The 13,928-nt window shown below is 35.2% G+C and overlaps 1 long non-coding RNA gene across 1 annotated transcript in view; it reads right to left on the bottom strand.

The window, feature by feature from the left end:
* Window positions 1–692: 692 nt before the first annotated feature.
* LOC111088350 overlaps window positions 693–13,928 on the bottom strand; it is an 18,230-nt gene continuing 4,994 nt past the window's right edge. The window contains exon 3 of the long non-coding RNA XR_002612887.1: window positions 693–702. This is a non-coding gene — a long non-coding RNA (uncharacterized LOC111088350). The remainder of the gene's footprint in view (window positions 703–13,928) is intronic.

Raw genomic sequence — 13,928 nt, 5'->3', positions numbered from 1 at the left:
TTAAATGTTATCCACAGGTTCAATTGTTAAGCCAACTGTGTGAATCCAGAACTACCTTCGTTTCAAATAACAGAGTGCAGCATTTAAGCCCCCAAATGCCATATACAAGCATTAGTTCTCTGTGTGAAAAGAATAATGCGTTGAGTTTATCACCCAATATCTTCGTGAGTTGTTTCGGTTTGTTGAAGATTTTTGTGCAAAGCTACAAAAGGGCTATCTGTGTTAGTCATCGATTATTTTGAACTGGTAGACTAGAGAGAAGGCAGCTAGTGAACGTCACCCAACGCCAACTCTTGAGCTACCCTTATCTCAGCTGTCAGTGAGATTTGTCTGTCAATCTTATAGTGCACCTGCTTCTTCAAGTGCAAAGGGTCGCGAACCATGAATTATTGTATTTACATTCTTGATACACCAACCACTAGACCACCCCATGCTTCTTCGACAGTATGTCAAAAAACATCATAACCCAAAATCCAGGTAATTTCGAGCATAATACTTAATACATTAACAATGCACGATCAGACTGCGACTTCCAAACAGCTTCCTATTATTATTATTACAATTAATTTATTATATTACTCCCATCTCTGTATTCAAAGAAAAATTATCTTGAGCGAGTGAAACCTGAATTAAATCGGTTATTTCGTTCAGCGAGTATGTTAATTGAACCATAAAATTGTATAGTTTTACTTCCTCCTTTCGCTGTTGTTCTTGTTACATTCAAATGTAAAATATTATCCTATGTTAAAACGCGTTGCACATAAAACTCCTACAGTTTTAGTGTCCTCTTACACTCAAGGAAAGTAAAGCATGCTACAGCTTTAACGTTCTGTTACATTCACGGAAAACAAATCTGAAAAGTAAACACTCAAAACACTTTCGATGTCTGCGTTATAAAAATATATGTTTCATAAACTGTCTTGCCAATTGCCACTCACTCTATATTTTCCATCTATGTTTATGGTTTCGGGAGAAATAATCATGTTACAGGTACTACATATACATGAACCCAGAAAAGGACTTCAATCCCCTTCCTTAATCTTGTATACTTGTATTGCTTCTTTGGTCAATGTCACTTAAGCTTCTAGCAAGTTACGTATATATTTCGGTAGTTTGTGTGACAATAAAACTGATAATAACTTTATTCGGGTCTTTCTTTTCTGGCCCTCTATTATCGCAGCGACTTGCGACCATTCTGGTGTGCGCTCGAAATGCTATTATGTTTCTTCTTATTGGAAACCGGAGTTATGGGGCCAGTGAAGAAAGATTTACAGAAAAATATTATCAATCTTGCTATGCAACGTCACAAAAACTACCGATCGTCCTTTGTCTTCCTGATGCGTTATATACCCTAATAATTGATATATGTTTAAAATAATTGATTTAAACTGCGTTTGGACCGAGATTTTTTGTGTCGCATTCCGAATTGAACTGATGAGCCCTGGTTTTGAAGGAAAGGCCTCATCGGCAGTGGCGTGCAGCGCACAAAGTGTGTGCGCGAAATGATATTGTTTCTTTAGGCAGATTTGTAAAAGTTGTTCTCAGTGTCCTTATGATGCGATACCCAGGTTTCGATACTCGTGGTGGGCAGAGCACAGATATCCCATTGTGTAGCTTTGTACCTAATTACAAACAAACAAACACAAGTGTAACGAATTTGTTATGTATTTATTTTAATATGAACGTCGTTTAGATTAAGTTTGTATTTAAAAATATGCGTAGCTTATAGTGTTAGATACGTATTTCGTGTAACGAATTTGTTATATATTTATTTTAATGTCAACGTTTATTTGGATTGAGTTTATATTCAAAAATGTGCCTAGCTTACCGTGTTAGATACGTATTGCGAAATTCCCGCCAATTCTCCAAAGTTGTGGAAGATTCGTGAATGCAAGAATCGACAATATATCCACTTCCGTAACCGGTTAAACTTAGCTCAGTGTTGTTGTCTGAATTTTCGAGAACACCTTTCCCGTGCCTATAAAAACAGTCAACGCGACGCGCCAAAAGGAGAGCCTATTAGTCGTCCGCTATAAACAGTGTGCTAAAAACTCAAGCTTTTTATAACATTAATCAATCGAAAAAAATAAGACATATGACCAGGAACAGTTATAAATTTTGAATATCAGTGGATTCTTATCGAACGTTAGTATTTTTCCGAAAATATTACTGGATTCACATCGGACATTAGTAGTTTTATGAAAACATTATCTTACTTCAACGGATCAACAATTCATTGTGGTGACCAATAAAACAAAGCTAGCTAGCTAGCTTCCCGGCAATCATACGTACATCGACTTGAAGTTATCTCGCTAGATATCAATGAAATTCCAATCTAGAAGGAAGATTTGCATATTGTTTGTAAGTTAGTGAAATATTTGTTTATAAAACTTTTGTAGTAACAATTCGTAATAATTGTTGTTGTAAATTGTATATATATATTAAACATATTTGTGTTAAAAACGAAAATGGTGTGTATCAATCCTGTTGGGAAATATCGTAAATTAACTAAAATATCGGCATATATCTGGATACTAGATCCAGAACACGATTTAACTGTTAAATTTAAATTATTTAACTCTGCTTCGGACAATTTCAAATTCTCAATACGTAACACAAGCCACCAACTGGAGGACATTTACGTGCGCAATAAAGAACTCGCACAAAGACAACTAATTAGAAATCAGAACTTCTTTATTTATACTGTTGTGAACATTTTATTTATACCGAAACTCTCGAGGTTGTTGTGCGATAACACTACTTATAGATCATTGAGTTAGTTATTTGGAAATTCTAGATGTTCGTCAACAAGCCCTTCAATTACGTTCAGAAAAATAGATAAAATATTGGTTAAGTTATCAATTAAGTTAACACGAGAAATTCTCAAACATTATAATGCAACGTAACACTAAGTACCGATTAACAGATCATGGTTGGCCTACTTGACACCTTATATACCATAACAATACATATGTTTTTATTGAAGCGAATACTAAAGATATATAAAATTTGATGAATATCTTTTGAGTAAATCTGAAGATAACGTATGGACGTATTTAAATTATTGATTGTGATCATAATATCTCTATTGTAACTATTATCACATGATTCTTATCTGTGGCAGAGATTTAACTTTGTTATATGAATCTTGAAAACTGTTATTGCTAGTAAAATGTAAGTATTAGATGGGTTTAATTTTGGTGTGCGTGCGTGTGCTATTAATTATAAATTATTCAAACAAAGTTGAAAAACTTATAAATGCGTGAAAAAATATAAATGACAAAAATTTATGCATGTTTTTAAATTGATGGTTTACCAGTTTTTCTTTGTGATTTTGTTGTTAAACGCATAGCTACACAATGGGTTTTCTGTGCTGTGCCCACCACGAGTATCTAAACCGGTTTTTAGCGATGTGAGCCACTGTGTGGAGTGGAGGAGCTTTTCTTTGACATTATTACTGCACTAACACTAAGCGAATTCAAAATGACAAAAAAAACGGGAAATGGGGCTCTTGGAAATTTATTGATTTCGAAAGAAAGTGACGAGAACAATTTAAAGGTAGAACATTCATACGGTTTAACATTTCTTCTTTCAAAATCTTTCACATCACTTGTAGAAAAATGGTGTCCAAACATGGCCAGATGGTTAGAGCGCTTGTTTCGCAATCTGAGGGTCGCGGGTTCGAATCCCTTTTCCACCTAACATATTCGCCCTTTCAGCTGTAGGGGCGTTATAATGTGACGGCCAAGCCCACTATTCATTGGTAAAAGAGTAGCCCAAGAGTTGGTGGTGGGTGGTGATGACTAGCTGCCTTCCCTCTAGTCTTACACTGCTAAATTAGGGACGGCTAGTGCAGATAGCCCCCCCCCCCCCGTGTAGCTTTGCGCGAAATTCAAAACAAATCAAGAAAAATTAATTAAAGAACATGTGAAACATTAGTTAAAGCTTCAAAAGTATCAGAATTGCACTGCCTAATTTTATGCTAAAGAAAAATATAGCCTTGAGTCCCAAATTTAGATAAATATCTATCTTCATAGTCTTCCAGCTGAAAGGCTCTATAGTTCGTAAAGTTCAGAATGTATCACTTTTGTCTATTCCCAGTCATAGCAAACCTAACTAAGTTATTGAAAATTATTGATTGTGTTTATTAATCCAATTGAATCTAAACTGGAACACCGTCATCAGTAAATCCAACATCGATACACATGTTTAGAACGTTCAGATCGTATTAAAATAATATCTGGATTAATGAACTTGCAAGATATCGATAGCTCCTGACGAAACTGTAAAAGCGAGATATTGAGTAAATAAAGATACATTCTGGAGATATTGATCTTGATTTTATTTACCTTAATAGAAATGTCTCTTAGTGAACTCCAGTCTGCGTTAAACAAACTTAAGAATAATAAAAACCAACTCTTGGTTTTTGATGTATATTGAGTTCTCACAACTGATGAGGGGGGCTGTGGTTTGTCAACACACTGCGGATTTAAATATTAGGCCCAATTTTATTCAAACCAAAAGTTATTTGTCAGGTTTGCACCGCTTACAATAATATCTGAATTATCCTTTACTTAAGTTAAAAGCAATAAAACGAATTTGACATTAATTCTCATTCACGAGGGTAAACACTGTATAGGTTTTAATTAATAGATTTATTGTTTTCGTGATATATCTTATAATATTATACTTACTTATATAAAAACAAAATGACAGGAAAGGGTAATGAAGGAGCAGGAAAACTGTAATATACATCTGAATACAACGTATACAAGAACACTAACTGGACTGCTTTACTTTAGAAGTAATAGCTAATTTAATCGTACAGTCTCGAGGGTCATTGATATAACTAAATCTTTCATAATTTCCATTTAAATTAAACAAACACTTCTCTTAGTTCACTTATTGGATTATGCTTCTTCTGCAAGGATCATGGGTAAATATTTTATGAATGACGTATGTTTTAATAAATATATTGAGGCTGTAATTGGAAGCTGTTCCCCCCCCCCCCATGGCAAGAACATTTTAATTTAAAACCAAATACGATTCTACCTAAAAACATTAGATAAAACTTTAAGGTTTCATGGTAACATTTAAGAAACGTTTTAGTTCAAAGGATGAAATTTAAGAGGCCAGTGGTGTACTTACAGATTCGGCACTATTTATATTATTTATTTTTTATTTTTCTTAGTTCAAGTAAGCTTATTTAAATATTCTTTGTAATCCACGGAATTTTTTAGGTTCTAATAACATTACACATATGACCAAACTAATAAAATAATTAATCTAGAGTTATTTTCCCCAATATTTTATACTTTGTCACCGAACATATTCGCCCTTTCAGCAGTGGAGGCGTTATAATGTGATGGTCAATCCCACTATTTGTTGGCAAGAGTAGCACAAGAGTTGGCGGTTGGCTGTCTTCCCTATAGTCTGTTACTGCTAAATTAGGAATGGCTAGCGCAGACAGCCTCGGGGAGCTTTACGCGAAATTCAAAACAAACCAAACTTTATATTTCGTCAGTTATATTAATTTTTGATCAAAGCAAGCTACCTACGCAGATCAAAACTCATCATTGCCCCGGTGATGAATATCGCTAATTTAATGTACCATTCTTCCACTATTACTTAAGGATTATAATGCACTTTTTCATCAGTTGGGTACCTTTGGCGTTAGCGATATTTTCGGTCGTAATCCTAATAATATGACACAGGGTTCGGCCAGCTCAAAAGATTCAGCTTGGTGATTCAGCCTAAATTTGCATATTAAATTGACGGAGTAAAATAAACCTTATAATAAAATAAGTAAAAAACTGTAAAAGTTTATATGTTCTAACCAATATTGTTAATGAAAGTAAATAGAGTATAATTGATTTACTGATTATAATCCAAGGGGGAGATCTTGGTGATAGATTCACACGTGGAATACCATTCTCCTATAGTAAAAGATTGTTCGTGGCTACGAAAAATCGAAATGAAACCGAACTAGATACTACCGAATGTATAACAAATAAATTTTCATGTTAAAACTTCGAGTATCATGTGCCACAATTTAAATTGGGAATTGTTTTGTATTTAGATGGTATTATCAGGGACATCTCAAGTAGGGGGGTCAAAGCGGTCATCACCTCCCCCCAAAACAAATTCTAGTCAACATATACAAAGTTATCCATCGGTAAGCAATGTTAACTAAAAAGTGGCCCGGCATGGCCAGATGGTTATGGAGCTCGACTCGCAATCTGCGGGTCGTGGGTTTGAATCCCCGTCCCACCAAACATGCTCGCCCTTTCAGCCATGGGAGTGTTATAATGTGACGGTCAAGCCCACTATTCGTTGGTAAAAGAGTAACCCAAGAGTTGGCGGTGGGTGGCGATGACTAGCTGCTTTCACTCTAGCCTTACACTGTTAAATTATGGACGGATAGCGCAGATAGCCCTCGTGTAGCTTTGCGCGAAATTCAAAAACAACCTAACTAACTAAAAAGTGGCGTGCTATGTTAAAATGATAACGTTCTGGACATCCAAAATACCCACTTGCCCCCACCCCTAACAGTCCTTGATCCTTGTCTATCGTCAACGTGAATCAAACCAGGAAATGAAACACGGGGATAAAATAATGCATATTGTTGTTACAGCACATGTCCCCCCCCTTTTTTTTCTCTTACTTTTAGCGATATTTGTTGATATAAGCGCAAGAGAGGTACAAATTCAATCCCTCTACTTTCTCATCTAATAGTACTCGAAGCGAAAAACTCGAGGCACGTCTGCAGAAAGCTCCATGTGTTACAGAATGCTGTAGCGGTTGTGACCAATAGTAACAAAGATCCTAATCTGTCGCATGGCTCCAGCAACTAGCAATACTTCAATAACGCGAACGTCTTAGCGGAGTATAAGCGGGGATAAAGTAATATTTTGATAAGAAGTTATGGCAAATTAGCTTTCTGAGAGGGAATGTTTTCTCCAGAAGGGGGGGATAGCGTGTTCGTACGTCAAACCTCACTACGTACACTCCAAATATAGCAACCAATAAATGGTCGTGGTAGAACTAGTTATTCAACACAGCTCCGAAGTAAAATGTTTAAGTTCAAAAGTTATAGTAAGTAGCACACCAGAAAACTTGGTGTTTTGTATATTTAGTAGCGTCAGTTTAAGTTAACAAACCAAAAGAAAACTTTCGCGAATACAAACATTCATTCTAAAATTTCGTATTGTTTGTTTGTTTTTGAATTTCACGCAAAGCTACACTAGGGCTACCTGCGCTAGCCGTCCCTAATTTAGCAGTGTAAGACTAGAGTGAAAGCAGCTAGTCATCACCACCCACCGCCAACTCTTGGGTTACTCTTTTACCAACGAATAGTGAGATTGACCGTCACATTATAACGCCCCCACGGCTGAAAGGGCGAGCATGTTTGGTGTAACGAGGATTCGAACCCGCGATCCTCAGATTGCGAGTCGAGTGCCTTAACCACCTGGCCATGATGGGCCTTAAAATTTCGTCAGAAAACAATAAACAAATAAGTGATTGTGGAGATAAACAAATCATCAGCGAAAAGTAAGAAATTCTATCCCTGAAAGGTAAATTTAGGAATATTTATATATAATATTAATAAAACTTGAAAAATAATAATTTTGTTAGGGATAATATAGTTTATTACTCACCAATCCAATCATTAGTTCCAGAGGTTATAACATTTTAAAAGTTCTTGGCTTTGGCCATCCCAGTATTTAATAACGCAATGTATTCACATAGGGTTCCTGTCGCAACCCTGATGTTTAATAACACAATTTATTCACTTAGGGTTTCTGTCGCAACCCTGATGTTTAATAGCACAATTTATTCACTTAGGGTTTCTGTCACAATCCTGATGTTTAATAATACAATTTATTCACCTAGGGTTTCTGTCGCAATCCTGATGTTTAATAATACAATTTATTCACTTAGGGTTTCTGTCGCAACCCTGATGTTTAATAATACAATTTATTCACTTAGGGTTTCTGTCGCAACCCTGATGTTTAATAATACAATTTATTCACTTAGGGTTTCTGTCGCAACCCTGATGTTTAATAACACAATTTATTCATATAGGGTTTCTGTCGCAACCCTGATGTTTAATAACACATTAGATTCACATAGGTTTCTGGGTTTTTTAATAGCAGTTTTTGGGGTTTTTTTTCGCATAGGGTTTCTGTAGCAGCCTTGGTGTTTATTAGAAAAGTTTTTCAATTAGGGTTTCTATAGCAGATCTGATGCCTACTAGTAGGTTTTTTTTTCACATAGGATTTTCTCGCTTTTGAAAGATAAATTCGAGGTGTCAAGTTCTGTCTATAGATCTCCGAACAAACCCGAAAACTGGGTTTTTACAACGGGAGTAATATGAGGTGTATTAAACTTTATATATTCAAATCTAGTGACTCTTTTTTCTTTCCTTTTATGGCACTTTTATTGTACGCCAGAATATTTGACTTTTCTCAGATTTATGTACGTGTAAATGTAAGAGTTCGATTCATAAAAATATTTTCATATATGTTGCTAGCAGACGACCAAAACTCAATTTCTCATATCAACTACCATCTTTTTATTAATTAAGTATACAAGTGTATTGTGCATGGTTTGCAACCCAATTTCAACTATAGCAAGCAAACATTTGAGCTTGTGGTGCTCTGTTGTAGCCATCATCCTTCTTTTCACTACTTTACATAAGTAAAAGTATATTATAATCTTTATATTTAGGCTCAATCAATTTTAAGTTGTTAAAATTTGGCTGAAGTTAGGTACTTTAAGACTTTCAGAATTTCACGTCACCTAGAAAATAATATGAATTTTTCTACCAGTTTTTCTTGGTCTGTATAGCTAACTTTTCAAGCTTATTTGTATCAACGTCTTCGCTCTCAATTCATAGCACTCAATTCAGATAAGGTAATATCGTACGAGTCCTCTATAGTATATTTTAGGATTTTGTGTCCGCAGTCTTGTATGGTATTTCATTAGCATACTACATACCGAGTTTTACCTTCTTAACCAAAATGACATTTTCGTTCTACACCAAAATCTGTATTTAAATGTTATCATTAGAGCTTGTAACTATTGTTACGTCTCCGATTGTTAATTGATTTTTTTTCGTAACTTCGTTCTAACGAAACTTTAACGACACAAGTCTTTACTTGATAAAACTGGTTTATTCTTTCCGAATATAACTCTGCGATACACTTAATCTCAATACTCGCGCTAAAACAACACTGTAACGAACGAACGTTAACTTCAACAATACCCTGTGACTGCAGTTCAATTACTCACTATCTACACACACATTACATTACCTTCTTTTATATACTAGCGTACCCTATTTCTAGTAAGAACTTGAACATTCGTCAAAGTACATGATAGTTCTAGAAACGTTGCGTCACAGTGTCATGTGACTCGCTGACGCAACACTATTTTACAGCTTTAAAAAAGAAACGTTCAGTGCGTTGTGTCGTTGTTCTACGCGTGAAATCAACATGGATTAAATTCAAAACGAGTAGTTTATGCATTCTAAAGTCCAAATCAAATAAACTTGACACTAAGCCTAATTAAACGCCAAGGTAGCGGTAGTTCACTGTTCAATGTTTGATAAACGAGATACTTTAGGGGACAATTATTTTTGCCATTATTTAAATTACTTTAATGTCCATGAGAACCAAGTGAGACTTTATTTTTATCTTAAACAGATAGGCAGAAGTTGTTTGAGTTAGTATAATGGCTTATTGTAGTACTCTGGCATGCTAATTCCACATGACCAAACGAAAATAAATTGAAATTTTACGCTTACAAGAAGGTAACGGAATGAAACTTGAAACTGAAAATTTATCCTAAAAGCCGTAAATTATTCCCAATATAGGAACATGATATACAAAAACAACTGAAATACCATACTTGCATATACACTAAAACCCCTCAAATAATTTACCATAAAGGCGTATTGTACCAAAACAATGACAATGGGTAAAATAATTAATACAAAAGAATATATAAATATGGCGTAAGTTAAAAATAATATTCATTTTATAGATTCTACGCTTAACCAAATATTACTTAACGTAAAATTGAGAAGACAAACTTCTAGGCGTTCTGATAACCAGCACTCCCTGATTCTCTCTCTATTTATATAAATATGGCGTAAGTTTAAAATAATATTCATTTTATAGATTCTACGCTTAACCAAATATTACTTAACATAAAATTGAGAAGACAAACTGCTAAGCGTTTTGATAACCAGCACTCCCTGATTCTCTCTCTATTTATATAAATATGGCGTAAGTTTAAAATAATATTCATTTTATAGATTCTACGCTTAACCAAATATTACTTAACGTAAAATTGAGAAGACAAACTTCTAGGCGTTCTGATAACCAGCAGTCCCTGATTCTCTCTTTGAACTTCCAGGAAATGTACCCACTTGTTAAACTTTGTGTGAGAGTGTACTATTACAGTACCTTTTAGACATAACACGCGATATTTTCACATTTCATTGCTATAAATGGTATGCATACCTTGTGTGAAAGTGTAGCCCAGTGTTTTGATATACACTTAAAGCATTCTCTTCACATAACAGCATATGTTTACAGCATTCTGTAGAGAAGAAACATGCTGTATTATATTTCAATATTAAGAGAACCTTTAATTATTTTTTTTGCTGAAATTAAAAAAAAATCAAACTTTCGTTGGATTATGTCTTTCCAAGGTGCTTTGAAATTATTCAACGTGCCATACCAGTAGTCAGTCCATTTTATAGTTGGACAACACGTTTGCACTGAATTTCATGATTTCTTTTATGCTCAACTGAAACAACAATTATATCCAGATATTTAAGAAAGTATATCCAATTTCATATGAGTCGTGAAGTTTTTGATAATCTATTTACTTCATTATGTGAATAATGAAGAATTAACTTCATATTATGATTTATACTTTAGTTAATAGTGCTCTTTATGTTCGTGCCTGATACGTGTCTGTAAAAGTGTTCATTGGAAAATGCATCTCGCTGAAAGTTGCATGTAACTTCATAGTTTACAAGATGATTACTGTTTAGTTAATTAAGATTCGGCTCTTTATGTTTATGATGGTTTTCTTTCATGTTGCATATCGTGAATCATATTTCTAATCACGTGTTTTTTTTCAGAAAGAAATAGCTACCATAGAAGGATATACATCACTAAGAAAGATTACGACTCGCCATTTGAACCGTGGGGGCGTTATAATGTTTTGATCAATCCCACTATTCGTTGGTAAAAAGAGTAGCCCAAGAGTTGGCAGCAGATGGTGTTGACTAGCTGCTTTTCCTCACTGCTAAATTAGGAACGTTTAAAGCAAATAGCCCTTGAGTAGCTTTGCATGAAATTATAAAGAAATCAAAGCAAAAAACAAGATATTTTATGCAAACTTCTTTACGCTTTTACAGAAGATACGATGTCACATTTCAAGATACAACAACCTCGAAATCACTTCACTGTACAATCGATTAACTTGATAAAGCTTCTAAATTAATTTATATCTTGCAGAATATCCTAGAAGAAAGACATCTATTCACAAATACACAGGTAATGGCATATCCATAAGTTCCTAACATGTCTTCAGAATGGCACAGTTTGTTTATTTTCAGTGTAAAGCTACACAATGGGTCATCTGTGCTCTGTGTACAGTGAAAAATCGAACCCTGAAAATTACCACAGACCCTCCAGTGGGCTACACATACAGTTAAATCAAGGTTACAATATTAAAAGCAGAAACATTACGAAGCAATTTAATCAGTAAGCCTAATAATCTAGTAATATAAAATCATGTTTGTTTGTAGATGTTTTGTGTTTCGTATTCAGAGGCGTCGGAACCGGGGGTGCTGGGGATACTGTAGCACCACCATTTTTACATGTATGACTTGTATAGCCGCTATAAATTATATTATTATATTAATTTTCTGGAAGGGGGCATGTTCCAGACCCCTCTATATTGAAATCGTTTTGGCAGCACGGGAGCTGCTTTTAGCAGCTCCTTATACTTTCAATTTCTCATTGTAAAATCTGCATGTCTAGCCAAGCACCTCAACTTTGCACCTTCTTCCTACACCTTTGGTATTCCTCGTAATTATCTCACTACGGATGCCACCGTTTCGCCAGCTTTCGGCTTTTTTCATTAAAGCATTAATTTCTGTTTGTTTGTTTCAACAGTAGTTAAAATAGAGTTTTGACAGACTTTTGATTCCTATAGAATTTATCCCAGTTGAGTAGTTCTTGTATTGAACGAAAGGCCTCCTGAAGTATTACTTGTGGTGATTTGTTTGTTTTATGTGCAAAACTGCATAATAGGTTATCTGTTTTGCGAACACAAGAATCGAACCACGAATTTTAGCGTTATAAGCCTTTAAACTTATCGTTAAGCCACCGTAGGGCATTTGCTACATCCACAATGCTATTTTTACATACTTCTGATCTGAAATCCGAGATGGTATGATTGATAAGAATGTTGAGAAAGAAAGAAACGTCTGGAGTCTATCATGATTTTACCGCTAATATTAGGCGTATACTTGTTCATGATTTTTACCGCTAATATTAGGCGTATACTTGTTCATGATTTTTTACCACTAATATTAGGCTTATACTTGTTTTGTGCTTAAGCAAGTTCTTTATAAAGATTCACCTATAAATCGCGACTGTTACTATATCACAGGAAAATTTTATACAGCAGCTTTTTACTTGTTTTATATATATATAACTCAAAAGCTGTGGAGTTGCTTCTTTGTGTCCGACATCTCCCGTCGATTCAAATCATATTTGTCAAATATCATTTAGGAATGATTTTCTTGGGCATTTCAAGTTTGCAAATAACTTGAATGCAAAATTGTTCGTCTGTCCAGAAATGGTATGAAGCAAACAAACATTGCCAGAACAGTAGGGTATCCCCCAGTGCACTGTATCTAGAATCCTGAAACGTCATCGGACTACCAGAAACGGTGTTCCAGGAAATTCTACTGGTAGACGCCGAAAAACTACTGCCCGAGTTGACAGTATTTTGATCAGATTAACAGATAAAGGGCGAAAGAAGTCTTGCAACACCTTGCGACAGGAATCGCATGAACACACTCATTCCAGGGCATACAGAAGAACAGCGAATAGGGGACTGGCCGAAAAAAGGTTATTTTGCAAGAAGGGTTATATAAAACCCGATATTAACCAGAATTCACCACCGTCACTGTGTTAGTTGGGCAATACAGTTTACAGTTAGGACACTGGTTACATATATTTTCAGATGAGTCCTGTTTCTGGCTTGTTAAAGCTGATGGTAGGATTTGCGTTTGTCATTTGCCTGAAGGACAGATGAGAGAAGACTGTATTTCCCACAGATAACACACAGAAGGTGGTGCAGTACATATTTAGGCAGCTATTCATCATGGTAGAAAAACTTATCTTCATATCCTCCAGGGAAACGTCAATAGTGCCTCCTACAGACATCATTTTTGCCATATGCTAGGGCAAGGTTTGTCAACAACAATAACTTTGTTTCAGAATCATAATACCATTTCCCACATTGCACGTATTGTACAGGATTATCTTGACCAGGAGGACTTCTTACAAGATTGCCATAACCAGCAAAGTCTCCATATTGTAATCCCATTGAGAACTGTTGGGCTGAACTGAGCCGAAAATTTGCTAACCACGACTCTAAACCAGCTACTGTAGTTGAGTTGTAGCGCCTTCTAGTGACAAGTTGGATGAAATCACTGTGGATTACATCAATAACCTCATCGACAGCATGTCACGTTGCCCTGCGGAGGTTATTAAAGTACGAGGAGGGCCAACCAAGTATTGGATGTTTAATATGAACTAATATAAGGTTACAGATGCTATTTATAATAATTTGGTGTTATATTTTTTCATTATATATGTTTTGGTAAGGTT

This window comes from Limulus polyphemus, unplaced genomic scaffold (assembly GCF_000517525.1).
Source record: "Limulus polyphemus unplaced genomic scaffold, Limulus_polyphemus-2.1.2 Scaffold3600, whole genome shotgun sequence".
In the NCBI taxonomy this organism is placed as follows: Eukaryota; Metazoa; Arthropoda; class Merostomata; order Xiphosura; family Limulidae; genus Limulus; species Limulus polyphemus.
This window is presented reverse-complemented; position numbering and strand designations above follow the sequence as displayed.